General features: G+C 34.7%; 2 long non-coding RNA genes across 5 annotated transcripts; one reads left to right on the top strand and one right to left on the bottom strand.

The window, feature by feature from the left end:
• The first annotated feature begins 99 nt into the window (after window positions 1-99).
• On the top strand, window positions 100-7,917 carry LOC128674562 (uncharacterized). Of its 3 annotated transcripts, none has more exons than XR_010370062.1 (4): window positions 100-181; window positions 1,849-1,982; window positions 4,503-4,700; window positions 5,421-7,917. It is a non-coding gene; the product is annotated as an uncharacterized LOC128674562 (long non-coding RNA). The 3 variants fall into 3 exon arrangements; XR_008405173.2 differs by lacking the exon at window positions 100-181 and adding an exon at window positions 870-1,620; XR_008405174.2 differs by lacking the exon at window positions 100-181 and adding an exon at window positions 870-1,620 and having other exon boundaries at window positions 5,369-7,917.
• A 3,442-nt stretch (window positions 7,918-11,359) lies between these two features.
• On the bottom strand, window positions 11,360-12,295 carry LOC135309835 (uncharacterized). 2 transcript variants are annotated; one of them, XR_010370054.1, is made up of 2 exons: window positions 12,206-12,295; window positions 11,360-12,133 (listed from the first exon to the last, which is right to left on the bottom strand). It is a non-coding gene; the product is annotated as an uncharacterized LOC135309835 (long non-coding RNA). The 2 variants fall into 2 exon arrangements; XR_010370053.1 differs by having other exon boundaries at window positions 11,360-12,126.
• Window positions 12,296-14,674: the final 2,379 nt, after the last annotated feature.

Raw genomic sequence — 14,674 nt, 5'->3', positions numbered from 1 at the left:
ACCATTGTGTCGCTAACGTCATTAGTAATTCGTCTAATTGGGATAATTATGGAAGAGCAATTAGCGTGGGACGGAACGGAGGCTGCACTCCGCACGAGAGCGGCTGGCGGGGCTCCAATGCTGCTCCAACTAGAGACTCTCGGCCGTAACTGTTACAGTGCCTCCTAAATGCTGGCCCGAGGTAGGCACAGGCCATCAGGCACACAAAAAAAATATATATTTCACAGATTGCATTTACACATTTACTTTTTTGCTTTATTGTTTCCATTCAAATAGTTGGTTGATTGGAAGAAGTACTTTAGACCGCCTTTGTACGCGTATATATTTACTTATTTTTTACTGCCTTTCTTTGTGTGTTTTCGTTGTGTAATAGAGAGTTGTGCATTTCAAAGTTTATCTTTTTCTAGAAGTACTAATGTATGACGCTCATATAATATATGTAGTTGTAGATATATACTATTTTAATGAAGGATATTCTGGCGCGGCTCCAGCTTGGCCAGTCATGGCAAAAGCAAATACATATTGCCAAAATGCTTCGATTGCACGCCGTTTTATACCTCTAATTACTATTTAAATATGTTTCATAAATATGAGAATGTCAGTAAGTAACGAAAAATACTATTGGGAAAAAGAAGTAAAAAGTACTACTATGGGAGTAAGACGAAGGTAATAGAGGGTAGGACTAACGGGAATGGAACAAAATTTGGTTTTTAGGTTTTTTGTTGTTTTGTACCTACTATCATTTTATTTTCCATACCCTTACTTTCACACGTCCCGGTTTCACAACTAAAGTGCTGATATAAGAATCGGTGATTTTGAAGAAATTTTGTATGCATATAGGTAAAGACTCGAGTTCAAACGTGGTCTACTTTTTTCATACTTTTACCCTCAGAGAATGTAAATGGAGGGTGAACATTTTGTGTATCTGAAGTTCCCTGTTCATAAAATAAAAATACAATGTCATATGTGCTTTTTTTCCACAGCTGCATTGCCGTATAACTCTTGATTCTCACATCTTTATTATCATTTTATCGCAATGTCCCCATTGCGATAAAATCGTAATAAAGATGTGATAGGAAGGGAGAGATGACGGGAAGTAATTTTAATTATTTTATTGAATTCCCGTTATTCCCATTCATTAGGACCCCGACGACGGGGACAATGGGAATACACCGAACATTTGTATAACGCACCCGATACATTTTCAGTCAGTTATCATTCATTTATATAATTATGCACGAGTTATTATGTATTAATTCAGGTGTCTCTTTCGATGTGTCTACTTACATCTTAAGACTACCCACTAGAGTCTTATTTCAGTCTTTGCAAGTAAAAATCACGTAATTAACCTTTTTTCTCCGTGTTGGCGAAGCAGCTGCTAAAATGAGATAAAATGGTAAAAGTGTCTAGTTTTTTCAAGATGAAAAACAAGACTCTTCGTAGGTAGCGCCTTCAGTAAAAATTTAAACCTCTTTGATAGTCGTAATATAATTTAACCGGCGAGGACGGGAGTTTGATTCTCAGTGGATCGCTTCAACCAAGTTCTGTCATGATTTCATTTACTCAACTTGCACTTGGTTACAAGAATTGTACGGATTTGTTCGATGTACCTACGATAAAGTAAGTACGTAATCTATCTTATTCAAGTGTACGAGTTGATATTTTTTAAATAGATGAGAAAGTACTACTTACCTTCTTTGAAATGATTACCTAGGAATTTTTTATTTCTTTATTAGATTACTTTGAACAACATTTTCAACTTTCGTAAAGCCATATTAATATATTTTTAGAATCATTCGGTTACAACTACAACTAAGTAATTAATTATGTCATCGTGTTTGCCCGCAGATTCGCCCGCATGTGTTTCCCACTGCATGTTTGCAAAGATTCAAGATGATTGGATGTGTAGGTAAAAGGTGAAGAAGAATCAAACAAACAAATTGACTTATTTGCGGATTTAAAACAAGTACTACAGTTAGCAGGTTAGTATAGATACCATTAATTTATAAAATCTACCTTTGATTACATTGTACCATAATATAGTTACACATATTTCAATACAATAATATTAAGTAAAAAACAATACATAAATTGAAGTGCTCGCCTCCGAGTTTACCTAGTAGCTTCAATTCTGTCGAATAAAAATGCTTGTAAAACAGCGAATAAAATTCACAACCGAGCATTGAGAAGCGTCGACGCGTAACCAGAAATTACAGTTTCACTGAGTCAAATCGATAAGCAAGACGACTGAATAGTTTGGAAATACGCCAGGGAACTCGACCTCTGCTTACCCACTTCACTTCGACGGTTGACGTAAGACTTCGTGTGAATTTTGCCGCCTCTGTATGCGCTCTATGATTTTCCACGCGTGATTTTTTGAGCACGCCGGAGAGTTGAGGCCAGAAGTTTGAAGTTATATAGAATATATTGGTATAAACAACTTATTAAACTTAAATTACTTATTTTCAGTTTCTTGAGACTGTTTTTGTTGTGTATGGATTTACCATAGAATAAGAAAACCTTACTGTTATGCTTTGATAAAATGTAGTATGTAGTGTATTATCATACATCCTACCTATAAGTAGCACGCTTGATAAACTTATAGTTGCTCAGTTAGTTCACATATTATAGCAATGTTAAATGGATCGAAAAGTGTCTAAGTAAATAATATGTGGATAATCGGATAATTAGGTATATAATCCCAGAGCACACAGCAGCACAGACACAGAGAAGCGTCGTCTGTCGTAGTCTATGCGCCGCTCTTCTCGAAACTTTGGTGGACAACTTTGCCGGCCACGTGCAACTTCGTTTTTCATTTAATTTGTCCGAAACGAGTGCAGCTTGCAATATTTCCGACGGTCGTAACTTTCGACTGTGACCCTCGCTATAGATTTCGTAGTTAGCCGCGGGCTGTGTAACCTCATCTTAACAGTAAACCACTTAAAAACCCAGCGTCGAATATCGTCAGAGCGGTCGACGTATAAACTTTCCAATGTAATAATAATATTTTGCATATTTTCACACTTTTAGGTATTATTTGTGTATTTTATTACGGTTGAGGATACACAAATTGATTATTCTAGTATCTAGCATTCTGTATAATCCTGCTTCCTATCAGGATCCAATCAATCAGTCAGACAATCAGACAAAATCTGTCACAATAAAAGCTTCTAAAATTAAAATTTTAAAGATAGAAAATAGGGTAGGTTTTACATTATACGAAGGAATCGAAACAGATTTCTACAAACAGCTTAGCCGAGAGCGTGCAAGCGTGCGCTCACGCTCCAATGGCCGTATCAGGCGTGCGTGTTCCCGTACAGGATGTCTCGCAAAGCCTTTTTAGCCGCGGAGGCTCGTTCCGGCCGACGATAAGGCCTGATCTGTGGAAGACAGCGGTGCAGCGTGCAGCAGACGCGATCGATACTGCACCGCCCAGCCCACTCTCCAAACACCCACCACCCTGGCTGAAACTTTCGCGATAAGTACGGAACTAGCGCGTGCCGTACGCAATGCAATATTGTTAGCCGGTTACGAGTTGAAACAGCGGATATTAAGGCTAGACTCCGTCGTCCCGTTTTTACATTGTGCCCGAGTTTGAAATGAATACGGAGTTACTCTGCATTGTATTAATTCGTACTCTTGTTGGCACTGCTATTAACATATTGCTAAGGGTAATAACGGTGGATTAGAGCTATATAAAAGGAGAAACTTAAACTACTCGACTCATACTTGTAATTATGTATTTATAATACACAACTAAACTATTGAGTAATTAGGAACTAATGAACATCTAGTTCATTTCTTTATTTATTTATTGTAAAGATATATTCATACATGTTGAAGAAGGGTTACAAGAAGAAGAACTTTTGAAATTTCAAGACAATACTCAGGATTCACCCAAAACATTTTCACTTCACAAAAAAGTTTATGGATAAATAAAGTTTCTGGTGACTTTAAACTGAAGATATAAGTATATTTATAATTCCTTAAATACCTCAGAACTACTCACCTTCAAAATAAATAAGCAGTGCGGCTCTAAGCTACTTACTGAACGGTAGGAAAACCATGAAAACCTAAAGTTAATCTGTAGTGCAACTTCCACTGCGCGACCGTCGGAGGCGGGAAGCGAGGCGAGAAAATATATTTCCACTACAATGAGCAACAGACTAATTTATTTTCTTATAATAGATTTGATCCAGACTAATAGGCAGTACTCAGTCCGAACTCTTGACTTACAATAGTAAATTTATACGAGAAAATGGGTTGCACCTTAAGATCAATTAGGTACTAAAGTTGCATCAGTCAATTTTGACTATTAGCTTTAACCTGCGCGTCATCGTTTAGATGAAAAGACAACTTACTACTTTTCGTTTTTTTGCGCAGGTTAAAGTTTTAAACGTCAAACATGACTGGTGCAACCCACCTACGTATTAAACCTGATGAGCTTGTTTGTTTCATTGCGGTAATATTTATAACTTCTTTTTCTCTCTCTCTAATTCTAGTGTTTTTCCGATTTGGTTCGGGACTTTGAGTATATAGCCAGAGGTCAGCGTAAAAAATTAACCTTAAAATTTTTGAGATACGTCAGTGAATTATCCCATGAATGTAGAATCACAGCGTTTAGAAGCCTGCCTATTCAGAAAACGGAATGCTACAAACTCGATCAGCTCTCATAGGAGCAAAGCAACGGGACACAACTAGTAAGTTATTAAACTGTAAACTCTTACAGAGATAGGTCTTATAGTGGAGGCAGTCGTTAACGTCATCTTACAAAATTCCAAGTTTTCTTCAGCAATACCATATTTCAATGTAATTACGATGAAATAGCAAAGTAGTTTCGTACAAATTTTCGCGCATATTTCCCCCAACTCCGTATATTGCGCCAATAAAGCATCGAAAGAAGAAAATGTTGTCGTTTTGGTGCACCAAGTTGTCCAAGTTGCCGTTGCACACTGACTCCAATGTTTCCAAACTCACTAGACAGATCATTGTCAAGATATTATCATTATCCAAATCCTACTAATATTAATGCGAAAGTTGGTTAGGATGTATGTGTGTATGTATGTTTGTTACTCTTTCGCGAAATATCAACATTTTCGTTATTTAATGTAAGGGAATAATAAAATCTGTATTAAAGTATAGGGTGGCCATTTTTAATTTAGAAATTGTCTCTTGTCGATTTTGTCGATCGAAATTATTTAAGGGTCAAATCAAATATTTATAACATATAAGTAATAACAGGTAATTAAATTATACTAAATTGACTGATAATTAAATTGAAATCTTGATTTTGTCGCGTGATGGCGTGGCTTTACTTTTATAACCATAAAAATTACAAGCTGTTAAGAAATCGTTACACTTCTTTCAGATACATAAAATATGAAATATCTACTTCACAATATTTTCATATTTCTATCCAGGGAATATACACAATAGAGAAATCAGTACTGTTGTAGTATGAGCAAGTTTGCAACTACGCCGCACATACAACTTGCGATTCCAGCCCAGATGTGACATTTTTAACAGATTAGGCGAGTTTTTATTTTGTTGTGATGCAAGAACCTACCAAGTAAGTATATATCGCTTCCGTTTTTTTAATGTTTGCATTTTCTACTTCAGACAAACGGAAAACTGTTCTAAGTACCTGTCTTAACTTATTCATAAAAAAAAAACTTAAAACATTTTCTAAGCTAAATTACGTTTTGTCTCCTGTCAATGAGAAATATTGTAAAGTGCGATTGTGACAAACCATACTTTAGCTTTAGCGTGTTCTTTAACTTTTTTCTGAATAAGACAGAATACTTGACATACTTGACAAAACATTGCATAATAATTTTAAATTGCTAACTGACATTATATATTTAGGTAGGGACGTATATACATTAGAACACTTTAAAAATATTGTAAGATTGGCAATAGTAAGCTAATTCTGCGACTTTGTCGATTCTATAAGAAATATTTATTTGCCTGAAACAACCGTTACATGCAAGTATACGATTACAAACGAATTACATACTTTATTCCAGAACTAACTTTTGTTTAACATCGTGTTCGTATTCCTATATACGTTTAACTATATGTGAATAGCTCAGAAGGAATATTCAAATGCCATGTCGACTAGCAGTCTGAAGCACATACTTCTATCCATAATGCTTTTGTACGAACAATTCTCTGGAGAAATTGGAAACGCGTTCGAGTTACAAGTTTCCATTCATTGCTATGTTGTTTTGCTTATTTTCAAAATAAAACGAAAGCAATTTTGTAAGTTATTTAATATATTTTTTTATCACTTTCATTTAAAAATTAGATTTTTATTTAGGACATTGTAAGGTAACTGTGATAGTGGCTGTGCTCTGTTTTGAATAATCTTATCAAATATTTTTTATACAACGTCGTAATAGGTATATACAATTCCACGTCCATAAAGAACATTCCATCCGTAAAGCAGAATGTAAGTAATACCAGAATGTCACAATAGTTTTATTTTACTTCCGAATTACTCAAAATGATCCTATTTTTAATAAGAAGCCAAGGTTGAAAGTGTATTTTAATTACACGTTTCCTGAAAAGTCAGAGGTACAATATTTGTGGCAAGCAGATGGGTGGGTGGGTGCAATTAAGCGAGCTCACTACACATAATGCCGCTTTTAAAAACGTTTTACAGTGGTCCCAGCGCTATTATTGTCTACGAAACAACATGTACAATGTTCATTTTTATTTATTTAATTTTTTATTTCAGAGTTAAAAACTCTCCCCGTTTTGGAAACTTGTTATAGATTTGGGCCAGCTGTTGTTTATGTATGAGTGTATTAAGCCGAACTTGTGGTATGTAAAAAGGTAAAAAATAAGTTCTATTTATAACGCTTATATCCTTATTAAGTTGGTATTATATCACAAAATGACATTATTAAAGTCAGTTCCAAGGAATACAGTAGTTTACGGAACTGTCAATCATAGTGCAGTGTACACACAGTGGTTTACCTGGTATGAGTCTTCTTGCACTAGATGGTAGGTAGTCATAAAAAATTATGTAATATGCCTTAGGCGACTTGAATAAAATCTGACTCCAGTGTTAGCAATAACGAAGAAAGAAGAAAAATCTCTATTCCAACCAGAAGCACGCCATACAGCTAAACGTGGCTTTCGAATTTCGCAACTCTTGGTTCTATCTACTCCGAAATGAAAAAAGAAGTGATATTGTATCTGTATGTATTAAATTGTATATTTCAAAAATATCCAAAAAGTAATTGTATCAAATTCGTCTTTGTTCATAATAAATGAGTATAATAAATAAGTATTTAAGTCCATAAAGTTATGGATTCAAGATATTTACATAAAATAATTTGTATGTTGTTATTTATATATATGTGATTTTCTTATTTTACCTATAACCCACTATAACAGGAAAACTTGCAAAAGTAATAAGAGGTTTATTTATGTATTGTCAATAAGATTAAATAAATAGTAACAAGATGAACCTTAATTTCACCCCAAAAGAGATTGTAACAACCTTAAAAGTTTCTTAAAAGGTAAACTGGGGGTGAATCGTGATTTCTGACGAGATGGTAATAAATGGGGCGCTTACACCTTATAATTGGGAAAAACTGTCGCGTCGTCTTCTCAGTTACAGATAGGAATAAATCTTTACGTAGACGGGATCGGTGGTTCTTGACCTCTGATTAGGGAAACAATTAGATATGGCAATAGTTTTATGAAAAATCATCTTCGCATCTTTCTTTTCATGCATTACTGTGTACCTACTTTGCTGTAACTATGTATTGCAAAGTAAGTACATTACAATAGCTTTTTACATTTCATAATGTAATCCTATCTATCTGTTGTTTTTCCGGCGGTCAGATATATGTGTAACTTCTATAAGTAAATAATTACAAGAATTCGATATGAGATGAAATGTTTTTATTTTTATTTACATTTTGTGTTTTTATTTTGACAACCTCGGTGGCGCAGTGGTAAGATTCTTGCCACTGAACCGAGAGGTCCCGGGTTCGATCCCCGGTCGGGTCATGATGGAAAATGGTCTTTTTCTGATTGGCCCGGGTCTTGGATGTTTATTTATATATGTATTTATTATAAAATATAGTATCGTTGAGTTAGTATCCCATAACACAAGTCTCGAATTTACTTTGGGACTAGCTCAATCTGTGTGATTTGTCCCAATATATTTATTTATTTATTCATATATATAATATGATTATTTATTCACCAACAAAGTGTTACAATGAAAGTAATTGCAAATAGTGCTTACAACTTTTGCAGCTATTGCGAATTAGCAACAGTATACTACCTATCAATAATTATGACTTATAGGTTCTGTGTTAATTATTAAAAATTTAAAAATGGGATAAACTCTAGAGTGGTTTAACATTTTTCAATTTCTGTAATCTGTTGCTCTCTCGCCAGCAGTATTCAGGGCACGCTCGCACTCCGTCCCCTGAATATAAGTAATATAAGGCATCATGGCCATTTATTGCACGTCGGGGCGCTCCGCTAAAGATGTTCGTACTAATTATTGATTGCTTCCTAGGAAAATTTTAATTTATACACCTACATTTCGTAATCACTTTCTTCATAAAATAATACATTGTCATTATAATTGGTATTTTTAACAACATTAAAATTCTAAAAATAACCTTTTATGTCATTGGATTTTTTATTTATTTTATTATTTAATAAAAAAATCTTGAACAATTTGATTCTTGGGCTACGGTTGTATGCCGTGTAGAAACTGTAATTTCAACGATCTTTTTTTAATTAAATAACAAATCCAATTTCTGTGTTGTAAATTTACAAAATAAAAGATAAAATTACCTGTCAAATTTGCAAATTACTTTTCTTACTGGTCAAATGTAAAACTTTAGCAGCTAAGTCAAAAAACAACGGATCACATACTTTTTTTTAATCAATAATGTATACATATACCTCTTCTTGCTATTGTAACATTAAGTTGGTAGGTACATCTAAATAGGCATGCGTTCATATATGTCATGTTATTACTAGTGCATACAGGGAGGTATACGTTTGGGCATTGCTCACAGGGCCGTCGTTCCAACAGGGGATAAAGCACGTGATTATAAGGTCTGTCAAAAGGATTTCTCTTGTCTGGAGGTAATGTTTGTTGTTGAACTAGCCAACTAAGTGCTGGATCATTTTTATTATACCATATTATTTTTATAGTTTGAACTGTGTCGTTCTTGATATATACTAATGCAATTATAACGAAAACTGAAAACAAAAAAGTTTGTAAGTACTTAATAATTGAAGTCTAACAAAATGCTACTTAAACTGTTGAAAACCCTTACTTATAAATGTATTTGTTACATGTTATATACATTTGAAGTGTACGAAATTCTCAAATTATTTTAATTCAAAAAATCTTACCTAAATTATACCTATACATAATCTAGTTAAGTACCCACGTCCAGTTACATTCCACGGCTAAAAGTAATCAAATCACTAATAGGTAAATAAAAATGGATTTAATGCGATTTTAAATTGGAAATAAAAAATATTTTTTTTTTTCATTTCGAATTTCCAAAGGATTTTATGTCATTGTCAGTGATTTTATGTATGAAAGGTTTCTATGTCATCTGAGAGTTTCCCCGTCTTCATATACAGCGCTTAAGTCGAGAATACTCTTTTTTACTTCGTGATGATCTTCGCCATGCTTAGAATTATATATATTTCTTTTATCTATGCTTAGAAGCTTGTAAGCAATGTACGGAACATTGGCACGCATCCTATTTGACCGTATCTTTAAGGGCACACAGTACTTTTTGCCATTGGCAACAGGTATATTTCGCTTGTGAACCACCACTACCGGAGTGGTGTAATGGTTAAGACGCCAGCATGAATCAAAAGATCTCGAGTTCGAATCATATACTCGAGCCACATAAGTATACCTATACCAATCCGACTCGTGTATAGTTTTCATCGACCTCCATTTACTTCGGGTGAAGGAAAACATCGTTAAGAAACCTGCACACTGGTTGATTATATTAACTTGTGTGTGAAATGGAGAAGGCAATGGTAAACAATACATTAATAATGCCAAGAAAGTTGTTGTGTGTGTTTCACACCACGTAATGACCGTCTGGAGGTTCCCTCTATTGTGGTTAGCTTCGCGATGGCTGACTCACGCGTCAACTCGTGAACGGGTGCTGCCGGGCGGAACTGGTCAGCTCGATTTTTTATTAAAAGTTTTTTGTTTGGTTATTTCTACATATTTTATATATTTCATTTTTTCCTTTAATCATATTGTTATATGTCCTTCTGGTATAATAGGGACCAACACTGTTTGAATGAGTTTTTTCGGCACTTCTTCTCAGCAGTCGTTCCGAAATGCTAATCCGTTTGTAGCTTTGGTAAATATCATTTAATTTAGAATATGACGTGAAAAAGTGCTTGTGAAGGCCTAGTTTCTGAATAAGTGATTTCATTTTGATTTTGATTTGATTTTGACCACGACCCTCAGTCATGAGAAATACGAATATGAAGAAGAAGAATATATTCCGCTTTTTCGTGACCTGTGTTAGAACGCTGAAATTGTTATCAACTCTTTGTATCATGAGTAAGACATTCATGAATAAGAAACTAGATATCGAAGCCTGCTTTTTCTGTTTCCCGAAATTAAGAAGTAATGGGATGTAATAAATCGACAGAGAGTTATCGCTTTACTTAATACATATGATAAGTGAGTTCTCATTGGGTATTCAGGGGGCATATGCGGCACTCCGAAAATGAGCTGGGGAGAACCTGTACGTAACCGGCTCACTTCTCACCCGGCGTCCTAACTGAGCAATGCAACTAAATCATACTTAGCTGTCTATGTCATCTTTCATATCGCATAGAGACGTACAGCGTCCACTTTACGAATCAGCCACTCACTTTATTTTGTACATTTTACCTGCAGTGCCAGGAGTAGCCTATATTTAACCTTAGGTCATCAACTAAATCTATTCCGAATCTCACCAAAATGGGTTTAGCGGTTTATCAGTGAAAGCGTGACAGACAGATTTCGCATTTATTTAAAAGGATGGTTAGGTGAGGTATTTGGTACGGTGCTCGGCGCGCTTTTTGTAATAGTCGGTCTCGGGATGACCCAAAGTCTATTTGGGTTACCCTCCGTATTCTGAAGGTACATTAAAACATTGATCACAAGGGAATTTACAGCCTTACCGACAGATCCGTTAATGGCCCATCATAGGGCCAACTCCATCCATAAGAAAGACATTAGAAAAGGTTGATGATGATAAGGCGTCTGAGAGACTGGCCATCATTTATGCCGCTACGCCTTATTTTGATTAACCACTTATTACATTGAAATATTCTAAACATTCAATAAAAATATACTATTTTATTACTCCAGTCACAATTTACATTATTCCTGAATAGGAAGTAAACACAACGTGAACGGTATTCCATCGCTATTTACTTAAGCATAGTTTCTGATAAGTTTGCATGAAAATGTCGTGTATTCCGGCGTGTGTTCGTCTTCACTAGTTCCATATTTATGGCACGCAAAATAAAATGTTGCTGCTGTTGGTGGTGCATTTCTTTTTGTGACAGAGATTTGCGCCCGGACTTTATGTTTATTTTAAGATAAGGAATCCATTAGATCCTTCTAGAATAAGGAATCCTTACCGAAAATAGTTCGACAATTTTTTTAGTTATGTAACTTAAATGCAATAGCTTTATGTATTCAGCTTTATTAGCTTCATTTTCTACGAAGTAAGTTTTGATTGTCAATTACTTAGGCAAACAATTACTCAGTCAAATATTTAACCAAAAATGATGAGACCTTAAAAATACATACAGTATCCTCTCCTAGCGACTTTTTCGTTCGTTGCATTTAAGCATCTAAAAAGGCATACGTTCATAAAAGTGCGGTTTAGTGTAGTGCAAATGGGGAAGTAGACGTTAGGGCATATACGACAAGGCATCCGGGCGGTGAGTTCCACTAGAATATGGTCGTGCTGATGCCGGCGTCTGCTCGTGGTTGTCATCCACGACTCATTCAATCTTGGACTATTTTTGTTGTACCATATTATTCTTATTGGCTGCACCGATTTATACTTGTTGTGCAGCAAACACAGCAAAGCAATTGTACTGAAAACTAAAAAATAATAAGAACAAGAAAGATATAAATATATTTTAAATTCTACTTTTTACTTATAAAGAATATTACCCAAACTATGCATAATGTTACATTATACTAGTTGCTCAATTAGCTAACTCATATAAAAGTCACAGTTAAGTAGTACATTTTATTGCTTTAGCTTATGGGTTTTTTATTGATGCCCAACCGAATAAACTTCGATTGATAAAAACCTTCATAGGAGTAAGCATTTTTTATTTTTACCTCTTTTTTTTAATTTTGCCTATCGCTCATCTTATCTTAATTTAATTCCCAATACATATATTTCAATAAAAATTAATTTTAAACTTTGTATTAGTTTTTAAATGTATAAATGTAAGAAATCTTCGATTTCCAAACAGCTTTTCCAAACTTAGCTAAGAAGACTTTCGATTAAACACTCTTTCAAATAAAAAAAAACTAAATTAAAATCGGTTCAGCAGTTCTATGATGCCACGGACTGAGTACTGAGAACCACCCTCATTCTGTCGTCGGGGGTTAAAAATAATGCTAACTTCGTTTATCATATTTATTAAGTTCTTTTAACAAGTAAATATCAGACGTATACTATTTAATTTATTTTATAATCGTATTTTAATAGAGCACTTGGACTTATTATTAACGAACTGAACTTCAAAAGCTCTACCTCAAAATGTGAACTCTGGAACCGAATGACGAACACCGTCCAGTAGATCGAAATTTGTTTACTAACTTTTGGCTTACAAACTTTTTTGAATACGAAGTTTGATGAACCCGGGATTTAGATTGCAGATAGTTTCTTAATTAAGTAAAGTTTACATTACGAGTTAGTTCTTCAAAGTTTATTTATTTAATAAAACTGATAGGTAGACAAAAGTTCTACACTTATTTTGCCTATTAAGTAGGTTTTTTTTTGTACAAAATAAAACAGGCGAATTTAATTTAATTCTGTTTATAAAAGTTCAACAGTAAAAAACTAAATTAGAAATATATACAAAAAGTTTAAAATTAAAAAATAAAAGGGATTTAACATAAATTACTGAAGTATGCAGTTATTTTTCCTTTTATTTCCTAACTAGAGTCTTGCCAACATCGCGTAAAACTACATATAATAAAATATAGATCTAAATCTCCCTCAGGAATCATAAATACCTATTAAAACCCGCATCAGTTGCGTAGTTTTAAAAATGTTAGTATACATAGGGACAGACAGACAGCGGAAAGCGACTTTGTTTTATACTATGTAGTTACTAGCTTTTGCAGATAAAAATACCGTTTCTTCGAACGATCCCTCGGGAATTTTGGAAAATCACCCATTAGTGCTTCCCTACACACTCCAATAAATCTACATACTAAATTTTAGCTTTCTGTATCCAGTAGTTTTACTGTTTATTGTCTTTTAGCTATATTTTGATGATTGATTGATTGATTGACTGACATAAAAGGGTTGTAATCAGCAGTGTCAATGAGACAACACCTTGTCGTCGAAGCTTGATAAAAATGCAAACCGTCGCCGCAGGCTCGCCGCTTCCGACGCCCACTGAATATGGGTATCATGAGAAACACAAGATTACATTTTAAGGACGGGGTATTAGAAATACGCAAACATACTCACAAAGCTGTTTACAGCTCCCTATCTACGATATCAGCTTTGGGAATACGGTAAATTTATTTTCATCTAGCTCAGACCGCAATTTTGCATTTCTGTAAAGACATTCCAATTTTTCTTGACCTTTGCTTGCAACGAGATAAAATATAGGATTGGCTGCCAGCTGTAATATAATATTTTTGTATAAATTATTTTAATTCAAAGTTGTTTGTGATTTATACAAAATGCTTATTTGTATAAAAAATAACATTTCAAGTAACATTTCATTTTATTACAGGTAATATGCATTTTACGACCATTCTATAAACATATAATGTACACACTAAAATGTATGTTGTATTTTATTATGTGCACAGGGGAGTATAGGATTTCCCTGTCGAGGCTTATTGCTGGTCGTAAATTTATTTTCTTGTACGCCTTAAAATAAAATTGCGTTTTGTTTATTGCAAAATGTGTTTAAATATTTTTCCATGCGGAAATACGACAAAATTAAACGCAAAATAATGCTTGCTTTCTGAATTTCTCAGTTTCTCAGTGACCTTTCGCCGTGAGTATTTCGGGGGAGGTCAGCATTGTGGGGAGCGAGGGGGTCTATAGATAGTATCAGCCGGGAGTAGCGTCGCTCTCACCTGACCGCCAGGCGGTGCCAGGTAAACATTGTAACGTGGGAGCCACGTGCGAGTCATGTGACGCGCAGCCTCCACTCTATAACCTCACGACTTAAGACAAATTTAGATCGACCCATAAAATGAACAAATTCATATATTTTCCTAACACGAAATTAGTGATAGAAATTAGTTTTATTTTATCGTATTTCCAGTGAGGAAGCGCAGTTGCCGAGTTGAACCGGGAGGCGTGTTCCAGACAGTATTGATTGTTTGCTCGTTCCTCTCTAGCGGCTATCAGTGACGAGCGTGTGAGGGGGAGGGCTA

This window comes from Plodia interpunctella, chromosome 13, assembly GCF_027563975.2.
Source record: "Plodia interpunctella isolate USDA-ARS_2022_Savannah chromosome 13, ilPloInte3.2, whole genome shotgun sequence".
In the NCBI taxonomy this organism is placed as follows: domain Eukaryota; kingdom Metazoa; phylum Arthropoda; class Insecta; order Lepidoptera; family Pyralidae; genus Plodia; species Plodia interpunctella.
This window is presented reverse-complemented; position numbering and strand designations above follow the sequence as displayed.